Source organism: Dendroctonus ponderosae, unplaced genomic scaffold (genome assembly GCF_020466585.1).
Source record: "Dendroctonus ponderosae isolate FM_Combo_2020 unplaced genomic scaffold, Dpon_F_20191213v2 Dpon_F_20191213_8, whole genome shotgun sequence".
In the NCBI taxonomy this organism is placed as follows: Eukaryota; Metazoa; Arthropoda; class Insecta; order Coleoptera; family Curculionidae; genus Dendroctonus; species Dendroctonus ponderosae.
Genome location: NW_026019016.1, coordinates 6,927,631 through 6,944,773, shown reverse-complemented (window position 1 = coordinate 6,944,773; position 17,143 = coordinate 6,927,631). Strand labels below are relative to the sequence as shown.

The 17,143-nt window shown below is 32.9% G+C and overlaps 2 long non-coding RNA genes across 2 annotated transcripts in view; one reads left to right on the top strand and one right to left on the bottom strand.

Annotated features, from left to right (window-relative positions):
- LOC125505459 overlaps nucleotides 1-6,803 on the top strand; it is a 35,799-nt gene extending 28,996 nt beyond the window's left edge. Inside the window, exon 2 of the long non-coding RNA XR_007282185.1 lies at nucleotides 3,322-6,803. This is a non-coding gene — a long non-coding RNA (uncharacterized LOC125505459). The remainder of the gene's footprint in view (nucleotides 1-3,321) is intronic.
- The window catches only part of LOC125505460, a 68,386-nt gene that overhangs the window by 24,989 nt on the left and 26,254 nt on the right, over nucleotides 1-17,143 (bottom strand). The gene's annotated exons all lie outside the window — the stretch shown is intronic.

Sequence of the window (17,143 nt, the reverse complement as noted above, 5' to 3'; positions counted from 1 at the left end):
CCAAAATCCATAAGCGCAATTTAGTGCAATTAGGCTCGAAACACTTGCATGTGCACGAATTTGCATCTGAAAGAACTGTGAGCGTTTAGCAGTGTTGCAATTTTTGGAGAACCAGTTATTTTGAACCCATAAAATTTAAAAAACACATGTTTAGATGGTGATTTTTGGGGAAGAACTTTGGCAAAGAATAGTTAATTTTATTATTACATCTGTTGCCACACCATTATTACATCTGTTGTAAATGCTTGAAATTACAAATATTGAAAGAGGTTTAAGCATTTTTGCGTCTGAACATGAAAGTGTACGCATTATATCTATAACGTGTATTTTAGCTAAAATAGAGGATTTATAACGATTTTTTTCTGATGTAATTTTAGTTTGAAGATCGATGGATATTTAAAATAGAATTTTAAAAATTCAAGTGATAGTGCTCAGAGTTTAGTGAATTTTATAATCTTGTATAGTCACGAACGAGAAATAATGCTGTTCGAATGTCAGAAAAATTTACAGTTAACTAAATTTAAAAAACAAGTCCTTATAAGGGAACAAATGTAACAATAGTAACTAACATATTTAATTTTTTGCTTCTGATGTGAAGTCGAAAAACTGATGGTGGAATTAATTTTTGGCAAAATTACGTCGATTTCATCAGTTTAACTGCATTCAATTTATTAATAATTTTAATTGGTTTTCTCGTTTCTCGTGCGTTATAAAATTTGCGTTAATTTGCTAGTGCTTTTAATAACTTTCGATAAAAAAGCTTAAAATCTGTGTGTGACAAGTGGAGCATTCTTTTCTCGTCGTCGATATCGACTTATATATCAGATTTTGTAATATTTTGATTTATTGTATCGTAATTTATCCTGTTTTTTGAATTTTATTCCATTTTGAAATTAAGGTTAACATCGATGTTAGCCTTCGTCCTAAGCTTTTTAAGTTAGTAACTTTGGAAAGCAGAATATCTTAGAGATCGGTGAGACCAATTTATTGTTTTTATTGCAGTTTTATTACGTTTCGGTCAAGAAGATCACTCCAAATTTATCCATCAATTCATCCAAATAGTCTAATTTCTCTTGAAAACTTAAGTTTAGCACTAGAGCTATTAATACTTTCTCAGTCGAAGACTCGATAAAAAAATTAAGTATATCTATCTAAAGCTAGAAATTTCCTTTTTCCTTGTTTTACAAAATTATATTAATAGCAACTTTATTACTTTAAAATGCGTGCAAGACGATATTATAAGTCAAGATATTGTTAAGCAAAGTGAAAAGGCAATCTAAGCTGAACGGTTGGAAACTTTGAAAACTGGGAATATTAGGAATAAATTTGCTGAGGTCTGAAGTACTGAAACTTTCTTATGGGAAAATGAAAAGTTTTTTTGTGAAATCAACAAAAAAAAAACATTTAAGAACCCATAGCTTCTACTTTTAGAAAATATTTTACAAGCAATTTTAAGGCTAATAAGCATTCGATTAAAGCACTACCAGGCTAAAATCAAAGTGATAATTCCAGTCTCAATAATCATTCAAAATTACTTGTAGATATATGCAGAATATTTAGGAGAGAAAAAATGGTACATTCGGCAACGTAGTCGAAATTAATCGAGCATGCATGTCCATGTTTGAACCGAGATGCAAATTGGCCTGCAATTTGCCCAAAGGGCGCCATTCCTGGACGATGTCCGCACATGTTTTCAGCCCTAAGGGCAGTCGGAATGGCGTTTGCGGCCAACCTCCGACATGAACGCTTCCCTGTTTCCGTCTTGCTCCACTCTAAATTCATTATTTTTACTGCGTCGAATTGCATTTGGAATCATTTTCCGGATGTTTAATGTTTGTGATATCAGCGATTTATATTGTTTCCTCAACTATTTGTAAGGTATTCTTAGCACATAATTAAGGCTTGGAATAATTATTGAGGGCGTTCTTCGGCCATTCAACTAAACAGTTTTAAAGTACTTTTGATACTCAAATGAAATGTGCAGAGTCAGAAAGACACAATGGACTGCAACAAAAATGCTTTTTTAAATTGCCACACGAACAACTGAAATAGTTGGATAGAATCCAACAGAATTCTAGTTCCACAAAGAGGAACTATTGTGGAATTGCAACATTATTACAGCAATTGAGTACTTTAAATAAAAGGTTGAACTTTAAATCTGCTTTTAAGTTTGGTAATGCGTATTTCAGTTCATTAGTCCCCCCTTTATTGAGGGACTTGTTCGTAAATACCATGCAATTTCCTCAAAAAGCCCCACGATTCGCATTAAGCAAATTAACCCTTTACACAATTTTAATGACATCGCTATTTTGGCAATGGAGCGTTTCATATCGAAAAAAACCGTCCATTTATTTCCGAAAACCACTATCAAACCCTAATGGTCTTTTAATTTTTAGGTCGAATTTTGGTTTCACACCTCGAATAATGCCCGGCCTCACAAAATGTAGGGTTTCGGCCCCGTAGTTTGCCTGTTTGCCCCCCTAATCGATGTTTAATAACAATAATTTTCTGATTCTTTGGAAACGGCGATTTCATTAGGTCGGTCACAATAACTCGGGTTGATTTTCTTCAGTTCTGGCAAAATGGTGTCTATTTAACCATTCGCTTTAAAATATTTTTGATTAGAAGTTAATTACGGATACTTTAAATTAGCTGTTAAAATGGAGAAAAAATAATTTCAATCGAATTGAAATTTTATTAAATTAAGAGATTTGTGTTAAAAAAGTAGGTACATGAAATCCAAACATAAAAAAGGTGCAAACGCGTTTGAAAGAAATAATCTGAAAAATAATTAAAGTAGTCGGTTTCTAAGTTGAGTTTAACGAGACTGATAGTGAAAGGAATTATTCGGCCAGACAAAAAGTAGAAACTTTTGAGGTTCTAATATAACAGACAAATTAAAGTTTTCAGTGCGCTAAATTATATTTAAATCCTAAAATCGAATTTACAAAATAAGATCTAAGCTTTGACAGAAATATCATGAAAAGAAGCAAATAGTGAATAAAAGGAGTAAAAACCATGTTATAATAGAAATGCGAAATATAATGACAAAAATTCAAGCGAATGGGAGGTTTACAAATAATGCAATAAATGAAATATACCATGAATAAGCCTATTAGAAGCAAACTGTGAAAAGAGACATTTGTTGATTGAAATGACCAACATAACAACACAAAACATACTTTATCAAATTTTCTGCTGGTATATAAGTGAAAGACAGCATCATACATGCAAAGCCATATCCAGCTAATAAATAGACTTAGACTTAAATCAGATGAAATTACTTTAGAATGATCTAAAAATGTTTATTACCTTTTTCAGATCGCCGGCAACAACCACCTGATGACCGTCGATAATTCACACAGTCTCACCGACAAATCTGGATAGGAGCAAAATCTGGCCTTAGAACAATGATAAGGAATGAATGATAAAATTAAATGAATAGAGCAGTAAAACTGAGCAACGAAATAAATATGGATATCGGGATTCGAGGTTCGACCTGGCAGGATCAAGGAAAGTCGGCGAATGCTCGTGAAAAATTCAAAACTCTGGAAGAAACGGACGCGTCCTTGAAAGGGACAGGGATAGGGTTTTGCATCCGCAGGAAGGAAGAGGACGGGAAAGAAAAATCCAGTTGAAAGCGCACTAAGAAAGTCCGCGCCAAGGAAAGTTGAAGACAGTTGCGAATCGGGCACATGTTTGCGTCGTGGCGCAGAATCAAAATGGCTGCGAACGACGCCGGATCCAGAAGCGTCGCATAGTTGCCACGTTGAAGCAAAAAGTGAAAATATAATTTGCGTCTTTTTGCAACCGAAGTCAATTATGATCAATCAGCTTTTAAAGATGATTGAAATCAGAACCTCGATATATAAACGTACATGTTAATAAAGCGCAAGTGGGTAGTTTTTATACAAATTTTTCACTTCCTCTTTTGGACCTTATAGACATATAACTTGCACTTGAAACATTGAAAAATGTACCTTTCAGTTGATGCATTAGCATCCTCAAAAGCAGTCTGTGCGGGACATAACAACTAGGCAAATATCCTTTTAAAGCGAGGGTGCGCTCAAGGTAAGCACTTGATTATTGATAGTTCCTCCAATGAGAATAAAAATGGTTCTCACCAGCAGATAATTTCTTAAATAGTTAATTTTGCATTGTCTTGGTTGAAGCTTCGAGACCAAACCGAGTACATTCGCAACCCTCACTGAGCTGACACCAAACTTGACAACATCGCACTCTCTCTCATTTCCCTCCAAAGTTTTGCTTACAATTAGGCCTCAGTAATTAAGAAGAGGTTCTCCACACCAAACCTCCACGTGGCATTTCGACTGAGACCGGAATCGAAGGATTAGAGTAAAAATAGGCCAATAGTAGTGATAAAGTAATAAAAAAATGGGGATGCGGGTGGGTTTACACCCCTCTCCACGTCGCGGTATCGAATACGTTATATCATCGATTTTATTTTTAATACATGCTGTCTAACAATGGCGTGGATCCGGGGGAGTGTATAGGAGAGGGATGGAATGGGGGTGAATGGGGTTCGTGTGTGATGTTTGTTGTGTTGTTGCTTGGTTCGCTTATTATTGGTTTGATGGATTGGGCAGGAAAGTTAATAGAAAGAAACAAATTTTCAATGGAAGGCTTCCTTCTGCCACAAGAATAGGGCCCGTCATTTTTTTCCCATATATTTGGAAAACCGCAGTTTGGTAAAAAAGCGACTTGCCCATGACATTTCCATTCATTGTTTCTAGCTTTGTAACAGTTACAATCAATATATTAAGAGATCAATAACTAGATGGCTTTTTTAAGGTGGAAAGCCAACTCGAGCAGGTCAAGAAAAGACAAATTTTAAGATGCTTTTTTCATATTTATTAGATGCAAATAATGGTATTTTTCATTTTGTTTTGCTACAGGGTACATGTATAATTTTTTATAGTTTAGTTTTAATGCCGGGCTGATAGTGGCGTAAACTGCAAATTTTGTTTTGTAAAATTGTATTCATTAAAGTCACTTAATTACTGCTTGATAGTGTATTTTAGAGCTGGTCGATTTGATGAATCCATTACTTATAGATTACAATTATTGCATATATTTCGAGGCTGTCGTTGTAAAGTTTACTATGTAATTTTAGAATGGTTTTCTTTAGTTTAAATTGAGAGAGCAATTTTAGATGGATTTCTTTGATATTTATAAAAGAACGTTTCCTGTTTTCTTCTCGGCTCGATGTGGATTAATTTATATCTGTAAATACGTTTTTTATAAAAAAAACAATTCCGATTTACAATAATTCGACCCTGTTAAAATACAATTATAAACTGGAAAAATGTTTTGCTTCTAATAATATTTGCCTTGGCGAAAACTTAAGTATCAGTATCACGCATCATTTGGAAGGACTGTTATTTCTGGAGGCTGATTCAAAATTGATCACATTCTTTGGGAGTTCTCTGGAGCCGTATTTAAGGAATACGAAAAAAAAATGATTTAAAATCTAGTGCTCACAGATATTCAGATTTTGCAGATATTCGCAAAATACGAAATCACAAATTTGGCAACACTGGTGTAATTAATCGCGCCTGCTGACGACGGGTTTTACATTCAGATTAGGTAAATATCTCTTCATGTTCAAATCAAAAACCACAGGTTAGACTCCAAGAAAAATGTGAAAAACTACATAATTTTACTGGTCAATAAACTTATAATTCAATGTTTAAAAATCCGTTTTTATTGTTTGCAGGAACTAATGCTTCTTTTTAATGATAAAATGGAAAGCCTTCGTCAAGAAATGTGCAGAGCTGATGGGTTCGTAGAGATGGCCTTCTTCCTGTTGTCTTATTACACATTTATCTTTCATATATAAAGCGAATATTCATCAACTAAATAATGCGCTGAGAAGCAATTACTTTCAAATATTGAAGTTTTTAATTTTTCTGTTGCAGGTTCGTCAAGTCTTTGAGATGAAATCAGTCCGCTAATGTTCTCTTATCCACCGCTAAGATATTGAATAAGATCCAATTTTTTTTCTAATTTGTTTTACCAGTTTATTTCAATTCAATTTCAAGTACTGCACAGTTGACGCAAGTCAATAACGAAATAAAAAAGTGATTTATTTTACCAGTTAATTGTTAACATTGTACAAATTTATCCGTTTTTAGTTTTTTTATTTATCCTGACTTTTGCAGTTCACAAAATTAAAATGCCATGTTGTCGACTGCTCTCGTAAAAAGTGAACGGTTATTTTGTAGATAAATTTAATGTGTCTGTACCTAAATCAACTAATGACGAATGTTTAATTTATCAACAATAGAAAAATACGAATCGTTTTTAACACTTCTATGAAACTGTGCTCTAACAATAATATCCGAATTAAAAGGAATAAATTTGTTCAAATCACTAAGAACAAACGCTCAAGCTTGCAACCATGCAAGATAAAAGACTATAGTATTGTTGGGATGCCTTGTAACAACACGTTACATGAGATTGATGATAGATGAGAGATGAGATTAATGACGAAGTTTTAGGGTTTTGCTTTGGTTTTTTGATCTTTAAAAAAGGTTATGTCTAACTACAAATTCGAATTAATCTAAGTTTTTCGTACTGTATTTAATGGAATTCGGTCTCCTTATGATTACCTATTTCTTTGGTCAAGTTATTGGCAAATTGTATTATTTTTCTCTGATTTGCAAACTGAGGATCTACAAATACAAGACCTGCCTCTACCAGCTCTACGTTTTACTGTTATGTTCGCTTGTTGATGTCGACTAAAATTAAAATGAATAAACGTCTTTTATTATTTAAATCGAGCTACTTATTATATTTGTTATTATGAAAGATCTTTGGTTCGTTGCAACAGCAAGCTTTGAATATTATCTTAGCCACTGCTACTGTATCCTCTCTTTGGTTGGTATCCAAATGACCAAACACAACTGTTGAAAAAACGTTGCAAAAACGTTGCAAACGAGTTGCAAAAACTAACACCAACACTATCTGAGTTTTCGGTTCACTAAGGGCAAGCTTTTTCAAATTAATATTATTATTTATTTTGTGTAATTTATTTGCTGTGTTCTTCCATTCCATGCCAAGTTAATCGATCTCTTATAAACTAAAATATATGTCATTCATTTGATGAACTGTTTTGTTAATTTCCTTTTAAAGCTTAACATATATTTTTCTCTATTAGTTTTTGCTGCAACATTCAGCTTTTAGCAAATTAATTAATCAAATAATTTTTTTTTCGCAGAAAACTATCGCATGGACTTTAATCTCCGGCTAATTTACCTTTTTGCCTTTCTACATAGTAATAAAATTATTTTCAGGGACATTTAAGTTTGGGTTAAGCTGTTCAATCCTAAATCACGAAAATTCAGATTAAAGGAAGTTTGTATAATCGCATAATTTTGGAACGGAAAGGAAATTTAAAGAAGAAATAAAAAGAACAAGTATTTGAAACGAAACGACTAATGTTTATGATACGGAATTATGTTTTCCTATTGCTGTTTGGTCGCCTTTTTGTACGTTCGACAGACAGAGCAGGAAACAATCGATATTCTGCGATATTTTGATTACAACAATGCTAAGTTTTCTAAATCGTTATTTTCAACCAAAACTTTTAACAGATCGAATGAGAAACTAAAGGTAAACTAGCAAGAAGCATATAAAAAGTCAATCAACTTTCATTCTCCTCAAACCTCTTGAATTCAACCTTATGCAAGAAACTTTTGATAAATATTTGATTCAAATGTTTTTAAATCAACCAAAAAGTTGATGCATGAATTAAACTTTGTCCGAATTGAAAATTATAATAAATGCCCTCTTCAACTACCCAAATCTGACATCTTTAATCCCTTAAGGGTTATTCCACCAGCAATTCATTTTCCTCCCTACCTCCCATGAAAACAGACGATACGTCAAGTTTGTGTGATAGCATGGCAAACACTCAGGCCAATTTTTCTGAAACGATAGCTTCGATATCAAATATGCATATGTAATGTTATTGACGAGGAGTAGCATTCAACTTACGAATATTAAAGTTCATTTTTACATTCAGGAAATCAATCAATTACGCCCTTTCCTTCTCTAGTAGTCAAAGCTCGTATCCTCATGATTATTTTAAATACATTTTTGTCATTATCGCAATGGGAATAAGCTAAATTATTTGTACCACCGAATAGTTTGGCAAGTAAAAACTAGTATCAGGATACAAAATGATTTTCTGAAAATTGAGTGTTTTGTAAACCTTCTTTAAACGCGCAAATGGTGTTTGATACTGAATTTATTGCTTTCTCAAAACTCTTGTTTCAACTTTAACAATCGAATTAAAACCTGAAGAAAATGGGAATTGGCTCGAGACTGTGTCTAATAGAGTGTTTGATATTCCATCCGCCTATCATTTTGAACGAAAGGTTTTTGAATAAATTGGTGGAAACTTAACGGGGCAGAAATTGCGTGCTACGTGTTGGGTACATGAGGTGTTTCATCTGCACGTGTCTCTTTATTCAAAGTTCACTTATCTATAATAAAACCCGATTCCATTAGAAAAATGCGAAAATTTGAGCTGCAAAAGAGAACAACATTCAAATTCTTTCGAGTAACACAGAGTTGCCTATTATCCCATTATATTGGAGAGTTGTTTTTTTTTTGAAATAATTGATTAAAAATTATAAGGAAAGGGTGACTAGCTTCACTAGATACCTGCTGCTTTGCATATGACGCCAGGTTGTTCACCCCCTGGATTTTTCCTTCAGTTCACGGGGATTATTTTTCTTCATTTATACCTGACGACGGTTGCTTCCTGATGGTCTTCTATTGTGTAACAAAGGGTATAAATTGGAACTTCTTTCAGACGATCATCATCAAAGGGGTGCTTGTATTGTTGAGCAGGGTTTATTCCTTTGTTGGATAGAGGAAGTAACATTTGTGTCTGATGTCTGTGGGATATTTTCATTTGCATATCACAATTCTTTTAGCTGTGGGTACCTATGTTTGGTAAATTAAATTCTTCCTGGCTTTAGATGATTGTGTGTGAAGAAAACTTGGTGTTTTGACTATTTTTGACTCAGTTTTGGCTGATTTTCCTGTTTCTGTGTTGTCCACTAAATAGTTATACTGAGCCCGCCACTGCAGTTTGTACAGGTAACTGAGTAATGAACGGATTGTGCAAGAAAAAAGTGATAAATCGGGTCGGTTCATTTGAATATAATTCAGAGGGCCCTTTTTGAAAGGTATAAAAGAGTCCTCGCCAGCCGTGCAGTTCGTTTTGGGATATTCAAATGAGCGTTATTGAAAAATTGGCGTACGGGGAGATGCACCTTGAATGTCGCGCACTGGATTTGCATAATATGTTATATTGTACGTTGACTGTAAATCATTCCTATTGGGGTCGATTTGAGTTACTGGCCCTATTTAGTTGTAGATAACGGAATAGGATCATGTTTGGAAACAGTGACGTGCAGGCTGGCCCAATATCCTAACCCCTATATCCAGGTAACACTTAATTACTATTATGATTTTAAAAATGAATCCGCCTTTATTTTTCTGTTTTTTTTTTATTTAGTTTATCCGCTGGATAATTTTAGATACCCAAAGTCATGCAGAAGACTTATAACTTAGTCACTTTTATAGATATTGACTTTTAGGGACAGTAAAACAAATTCCAGGCAATTTCAACGCAAAACTAAAGTTTTTTAAATTTATTTTTTAATTTGTCTGTTCATTTGTACTGGATGCTTTAAAAGTTCTGATTATCATTAAAGATCATCAAAACTTCACATAAACTTTCTAAATCTTTGAGTTACACCTTCTATAAATGGTAGTACAATTGCAAGAAATTTGCAGACTGCAGCTTTCTTTGCTTCGTAACTCAAATATTTTTCGCGCCTCTGTGGTGGTTGCAATACGATCGTTTGTGTTCTGTTGTGTCCACTTTTGCACCACTCTTGAAATAAAATTATTTGACTTGAATGCACAGAATTTTATTTTGTTGAATCCAATCACTCGCAAACAGCAAGTCATTCTCAGAATGAGTTCAAAGAAGAAAATTTAAAACATTGATGCCTGTAAGCCGAAGATTAAAATTCCTAGTCAGAAAGATCGCTAATAAACCGACAGTTTCAAAAACTGCCATAAAACGTGAAAATGCTAAACATCGACAAACCGATATACGAAGTGGCTCAAACTTTGCGTGATGGAAAAACTTGAACACGTTATTTTCCAATTAGGTATTAAAATGAGACATGCACATCAAGACATACTCTCTATGCATCAGTGTTATAACAAAATTAGACTGTTTATCACAAAAATCAGCTGATAGCGAAGTTTTTATTATTTTATAAAATTGTTAAATTTGACTTCATTACTTCCCTTCATAACAACAGATTTCATTCTTTCAATATGTCCAATTGAGTTTTGTATCCATAATGTTTCACAGAACTACGCTAATATGACAATTTTAGTTTTAGTATTAATATTTGGATCATTGGGCAAAGGTTTTGGCTGAAAAGTTGATAAAACGACGTGAAAATAGGACTTCTTAAATTATTATTTAACAGTTTTAGGGTTCTTCTATATAAAACCCTTTACAAAACTTTAAATCTTTACTAAAATCCTTTGCTCTGAGCTTGCTCATATTATCATATCAATATTTTTCTGTATTATATTTAATAACCTTTCGTTATTTTTAAATGGAATAGGGATATTTAACTCAATATTTAACGGATTTTTCGTGGCTCCAAAAGTGGGGCAGGTACTAACGTATCTAGTAAGTAAATAAGTAAATCTAGTAAGCAGAAAATAATATTTCAGTTGTTTCATTGCATTTTCATCTTCGAACGTTATTAACCAGTGCATTGTATACTTCAACTGCTGCATTTTTTAAATAGTTTTTATATATTCCTTTATTTCTTGATAACAACTTCTTTGATAAGGAACATAAGGTCGGGAAGTAACGCTGATCATTGGTATGAAAACTAATCTCGCAAAGATTCATACGCAATTTTATATACCTGAGCAAGAATATTTTGAAGCATTTACGACTTCTACAAAAAGTCAGTTATAAGCGAAACGTGTGGTTGGAATATTATAGAATCACGTCGTGGAAACCCACAAGTTCCAATAAAGTTATAATTCCTTTCTTTCTATCTTTTGCATATTCTATCTTTGTAAATGCCTAATCGTATCAAACAAAGAATACCCTCAATAACACATTCTCTACATATTATGAACCAGGCTTCAACTTTGGTCTAATCATCGAGATATAGGAAATTTTCAAATATACTTTATTAGAAAAATGATCTCCATTGTAGGCGTTCCATATATTTCCTTCAATTATGTATTTATTGGCATTGTAATTTAGGTGAATAGCGTAAGTTGCATAGTAGCTGTCAGATCAAATAATGAATGTTATAAGTTGATTAAATATACGTTTTAGAGTTGAAGTGTGTATTATTTCAATTTTTAGGTAACGAGTTGGCAAAGCTGTCTCCTTCCTAATACAACAGCGACATTTCAGTTCAACCTTTTTTTACAAGTTCTATACTTGTTTTGCTGAGCCTGCTTTTGACGATTTTTTTGTGCAACTTTTAGGTGCTTACTAATCTCGTTGCCATCGTGTTTTAAAAAATTTCTCACATACCATGTCGAATTGAAAGAACTTTTTTTCCTTTATAGCTGCACACTTTACTGTCGATGCTCTGCTAGATACTATTTCGAATAATTTTTCTATACATCTCGACACTGTTTAGCAAATTAGAATACAATAAAGTTTGAAAACTTGTCCATTCTGAAATACACCTGTTGCACCACTGAAAGGCTGAAATTTTCTTTATAGTGACTGCATTTGCAAATTCTTGGCAACATTTAGTTTAAGTGCTTCTCTCTCATTGTTTTAGAACGAATTTTTGAAAATTTACTTCTCAAGATCCATATTGAACAAAACCGTTCTTATGCTCTTGAAAAGAGCAAAGTTTATGTATGATTGGTCAAAACTCCACGGTCCTGTCACGGTTGCTAAATTTTCGACGAAAATTTTAACCAATGCATGCTCAGGTAGCTCTGATTGACATGCTTTGGGAAACTGAACTCCAATAAATAATTTTCTGAAAACCCGCTGCTTGGCTAGAAAGATGCCGCAAATGCTGTAGACTGTGGACAAGACGGCCCTTTGGTTTATCAGTGCTGTTATTTTCTCCGCAGCAGCTGCTTTTGATAATTTTTTGCAAATTTTTACAACTTACGTTCTTCCAAACCACTTAGTGTAATTCGCTTTTTCCAACGTCTTCAAAAATTCATTTCTCAGAGACCATCTCAGCCAAAAATGTTATTCATCAGCCATTAAAATGGGCAAATTTTGCTATATTACCGTTAAAAATTTCAGTACCATCTCTGGTTTCTTTAATTTTTTACGAATTTTTTCCCTGCTAGATGCTTGAGTAGGTACCTCTGGAGGAGACTCCCCTGCAAACTGATTTTCAAGAATTTATTTCCTGAAAACTAGCCAAAATCGAACGACGCGTATTGTGTCATGAAAAAGTTCACACTTGCTACTATCCGTACTGATATTGTCTTGGGTTTTTTGAGAGTTTTTTTCTGATAATTTTCTGCCAATGATAAACTCTTACTTTGGATCCGCTATATAGATAGGTACTTTAGTTTTCGCCATCTTCTGTCGCTCAAAGCAATATCAATTTTACTCTGATGACTCACAAACTTTTTCAGGTTTGTGGATATCGTTATCACATTCTGTTCTATTCTATAATGGCTTTCTGCTTTTGTTGTGGGCGATGTTTTTTCTTCATTGATTTGCTACCCAACTTCTCTCGCATCATCATCCAGTTTAACAATTTCTTCCTGGACGTTGATAATTGTATTTCTGCTATATTTAGATCATAAGCAAAACACACTTGAATCTGAGGACGTTCATTTTTGAAGCGTTAAAGTCTTCAATCTGATGTGAAAGACCAGTGAGAAAAACTCATCGTTCAATGTTCGTCGAAATGATTCCTCCTAGGTTGCAATACTTGTTTCGAGGCCAATTTATGGCTATTTATTATTACGGAATTCATAACAGAGTTTGAAATTGAAATCCGAAAAAACCCAAAGACATATTTAATCGCGGGGGGCATTGCTGATGTTTTCGGTATTTCAATTGTGGCTTTATAAACCATTTCTTAAAAGCTATTAAGTGCGTTCGCTAAAAAAAAAGTCGTGAACATCACCGACATTTATAGGGCAGTAATAATGTTTAAAAATCTGGGTTATTACAATTACACCCCCCAACAAATCGACGAAAACACAAGTATTGAAGCATTAAGCATTGAATGAACCTAATCTCCACAAACCCACTTAGTTGCCAAATAAACCAGTAAATGGCATTTTCCGGTAGGCATCAATCGATCATCGGCTTCGCAGTAATCGACAGTGGGGCACAGGTAGAAATTTGGACCCCAAATTGGCCCTGTCAAAATGTCGCTATCGAATCTCAGATGATGCGGAATGAACATGCAAATTATAGGACCCGCATTTTTGCATTTATATGGGGTAGTTTAAATTGTATTACGATTGTGGTCAAATTTTGCATATTGTCATTCATAGGCATTTTCGGAACGAAACCATGCTCAATCGCCCCCAATTCTTTTATCAGATGTTATGAACATGAAGCTATTTGACAATCAACTATGAACAATGAAATATGAAATATCTACACAGTTCATATTTATTGAAACAAAATAATAGCAGTTAAAAACCTACTCCTTCTACATTTTACCAAAGCTTTCAGTTAGAAAGAAGCTAAATGAAAATTATTTTAACGATCTTCTAGGTGTGAAAAGTGGCTTAGGTACTACCCAAAATTTATCTTCATTTCAAGAAATCAAATTAACCAAAAAATCTTATCACAGCTTCGAAACACTTAAGCTCGATGTATTTAAAAAAGTGTTCACTTAAGCAGACATTGGCCTTATATTTTTTACTTTTACTCTGAGAGTGCGCGAAAGGTTAAAGTCTTCGATTAGCACGTTGATGAAGTGTCCTCAGCACAGCCAAAAGTGTGAAATTTTACCGATAGTTTATTGGTACTTGAAACTCAATTATTCAGTTAATTATTGTACCCACAAAGGCTTCACTACTGCATCCTCAACATCCCTAATGTTCCTTCAACGCTCAATTGCAAGAGCATTTATTTTATTATTGTGTCAGGCTGTTTGCTTTGATGCTTTCGAGGTGGGAATACATATGCAAATATTCTATTTGTTTCTACTTGAGCTCAACAGTTTCTTCGTATGTGTAAACTTTATTATTTGTCAATCTCTTAACAGCAAGTCTTTTGTGTTTTGTGCTTGGGCTTTATATAAATCTGCCAATTACTGTATCTAAATAAAAGTTAATTCCATTTTATGTCAGTTGTGTATTTTCTATTATTTTTCGTTATTAAAAATTGGTTCAAATTTTTCAATGTGACATTTTAAAACTGAACACTTGAACATACACTGAAAAATTGCTTTGCATTGTAACGACGTTGAGATGAATATGAAAAATGAGTCAAAGCACGTTGCAATTCAGTAATGTAATTGTGTAGATTTTTGTGTTTCTAAATTTACATTTAATAATTTAATTTTTATTATTCTGAATGTAAAATAAGTGGTGTTAATATTTAGAGTTGTAAGATAAAGGCATGTAAATCAGTTAATTCATTACTATCGCCGATTTTCTGCAATTTGAGTCAGTTAGAGAAGAGATTTAAAGCAGGAAATTTCGCTGTTTATCTAGCGTTTTACGCCTCTGCTTAATTGTTTAATACACTTAAATACCGTATTGCACTGTATGTAAATTGCTTGAATGAATGGGTTTAATTTATATCTTTGTCAAACCTCAAAGGCTACTTAACTAAAACTAAACGTTCAAACAAGAGCAAATTGCTATTCCTTTGTGTAAAGATCGCATGCATAAAATAGATGAAAATGTCATGGATATGAAATTTTTGACTTTTTCAATTGTCTATTAACAAATTTCTGTAATACTGTTTGTTTAAAATATTTTCTAACAGCCTGAGAGACTCTGAGTTGGAGTTTTTTCATATCTGACAAACTAAATCCCTATTTTTCGAAGCGAGGAATTTTTTACATAGTACAGAAAAACCCGCACTGTATTTTATGTCACAAAAACTTAAAGAAGTAAATAAAAATTAAAAATTACATGCTAAAATGTCAATTATTTAAAAATATTATCAAACTTAATAATAAGTAACTGTTAATAAATGCAAATTAATATCCAGTCCTACTTATTCCAGTTTAATTAATACTCATCTCGGCTTGGTAGTGCAACCAGCAAAATAAATATCGATGTTACCTTATTTACGTGTTTAATCTTGTAATGTATCTTTTCGAATTAATTATTTTCACACCTTCTTGGTCTTGAGAAGCGGTAGGCTGGAAAACTTTATTATATACAATTATAATCGTATTTCCCAGTACAATAATTAAAATCCTTTATAAAAATGAAGCTGTAAGATATAGATGTGTTTTTTATTATACAGCTTGGCCGGATAATCGTCTCGCACTATTCAACAGGTGAGAGAAATTTGCTGCTTAATGAAGAATGAGCTAGAAGTACCATTTCTTTACGGGTTTAGTCGATAATATTCAGGATGTTTTAACTATAGTTTGATTGCGTTTTTTTGTTCTCAACTAAAAGTCGCTGAAAGTTTCAACATATTCTATCAGAATAGAACAGATTGGATTTATTATAGCGGTTACCAAAACATACTGATTTTTTATGTCGAAAACTCTTCAGTTCTTTTGTTTATAAAAATTGTAATAAGCAACTTTAAAAACTGAAAAATTAATGAACGAAACAATATAACGAAGATATTTAAATTTACCACGAAAATAAAATTCATCAAGGTGGTTTTCTATTTTCAAAAATTCATTTCGACTCCCATTTTTCTATACTAGAACATTTCAATATAAATCCCACCTGATTATTTTATTTGGTAGTTAATAAATATGTTGAAAAGTGTATGAAATCGAATTTTATTCTAACATACACGAAAGGTTTATTAAAATAATTGATCGTTTTCCATTATGCACTCAAAAAATTACTAATCAAATTATTGCCACAGAAAGCAAGCAGAGTCTATGGGAAAATATTTCCCAGGCCAACAATAACTCTATTGTCTCATTTTCCAAACATGACAATTAGAGCGAGTGTAGTGCCTTATAAGCAAACATCAATTACTTTCAAGTGTTATACAAAGTTGCTCGTCGTAATTGCTTGGAGACAAATATGTTTATTGATCAGTTTTTTTTGGTGGCACGCAATGAACGTATCAAACTAAACAGCTGAAAATAATTAATAACCGGCTAATTATATCGGATTAATAGGAAGCTAATTACTTTATTAGTTGACAGGCAATCTCAGATATTTGCCACTGATATCACTAATCTAATTAGCTTTACATTTGACACGGTTTTTTTTTCAAAGTTGCTACAAAATTTCCCAAATTTTAGAGCTGGAATTGCCAATTACGGGTTTCCAACTGAATATTTTGTGCTCCAGAACAGTGTGTGATTTTATTTCTTGTAAAAATCTTGTAAAATTAGTTAGCATCATGTTTACAAATGTCAAAAGATCTCAGTTAAATCTTATAAACAATTTAGCAGGGAATCAGATTAATAAAATAGAAAAAGGCTACCTAATGTAACCACAATCAAAAATGTAACTATAATGTCTTGAGTATACAGAGTGTTCCAATTACGAGTTTGCAGCTGAAGATTTTAAAGTATCAGAAGAATTAATTCGTCTTTAAAAATTATATTAAATTTATTTATTTAAACAACTTGCATGTTTTTAGTTCATGTAAAACGCTTATAAAACCAACTGGCAACGTGTTTACAATTTTAAAAAAATTGTAAGTTTATTCTTGAAAACAGTTTAGCGAAATATCAGATTATTGTAAGAGACGGAAAAGGACTACGTACTCTGTGTAGCCACAAGCAGAAACGTAACTGTGGCTTTTTCTAAATATACACAGTGTTCCAATTATGGGTCTCCAGCCGGAGATTATGAAGCGACAAAAACATTCTTCTTTGAAGATTATACGAATTTTATTTATTTTAAGAAAATGTGTGTTTTTAGTTTGTATAACAATCTG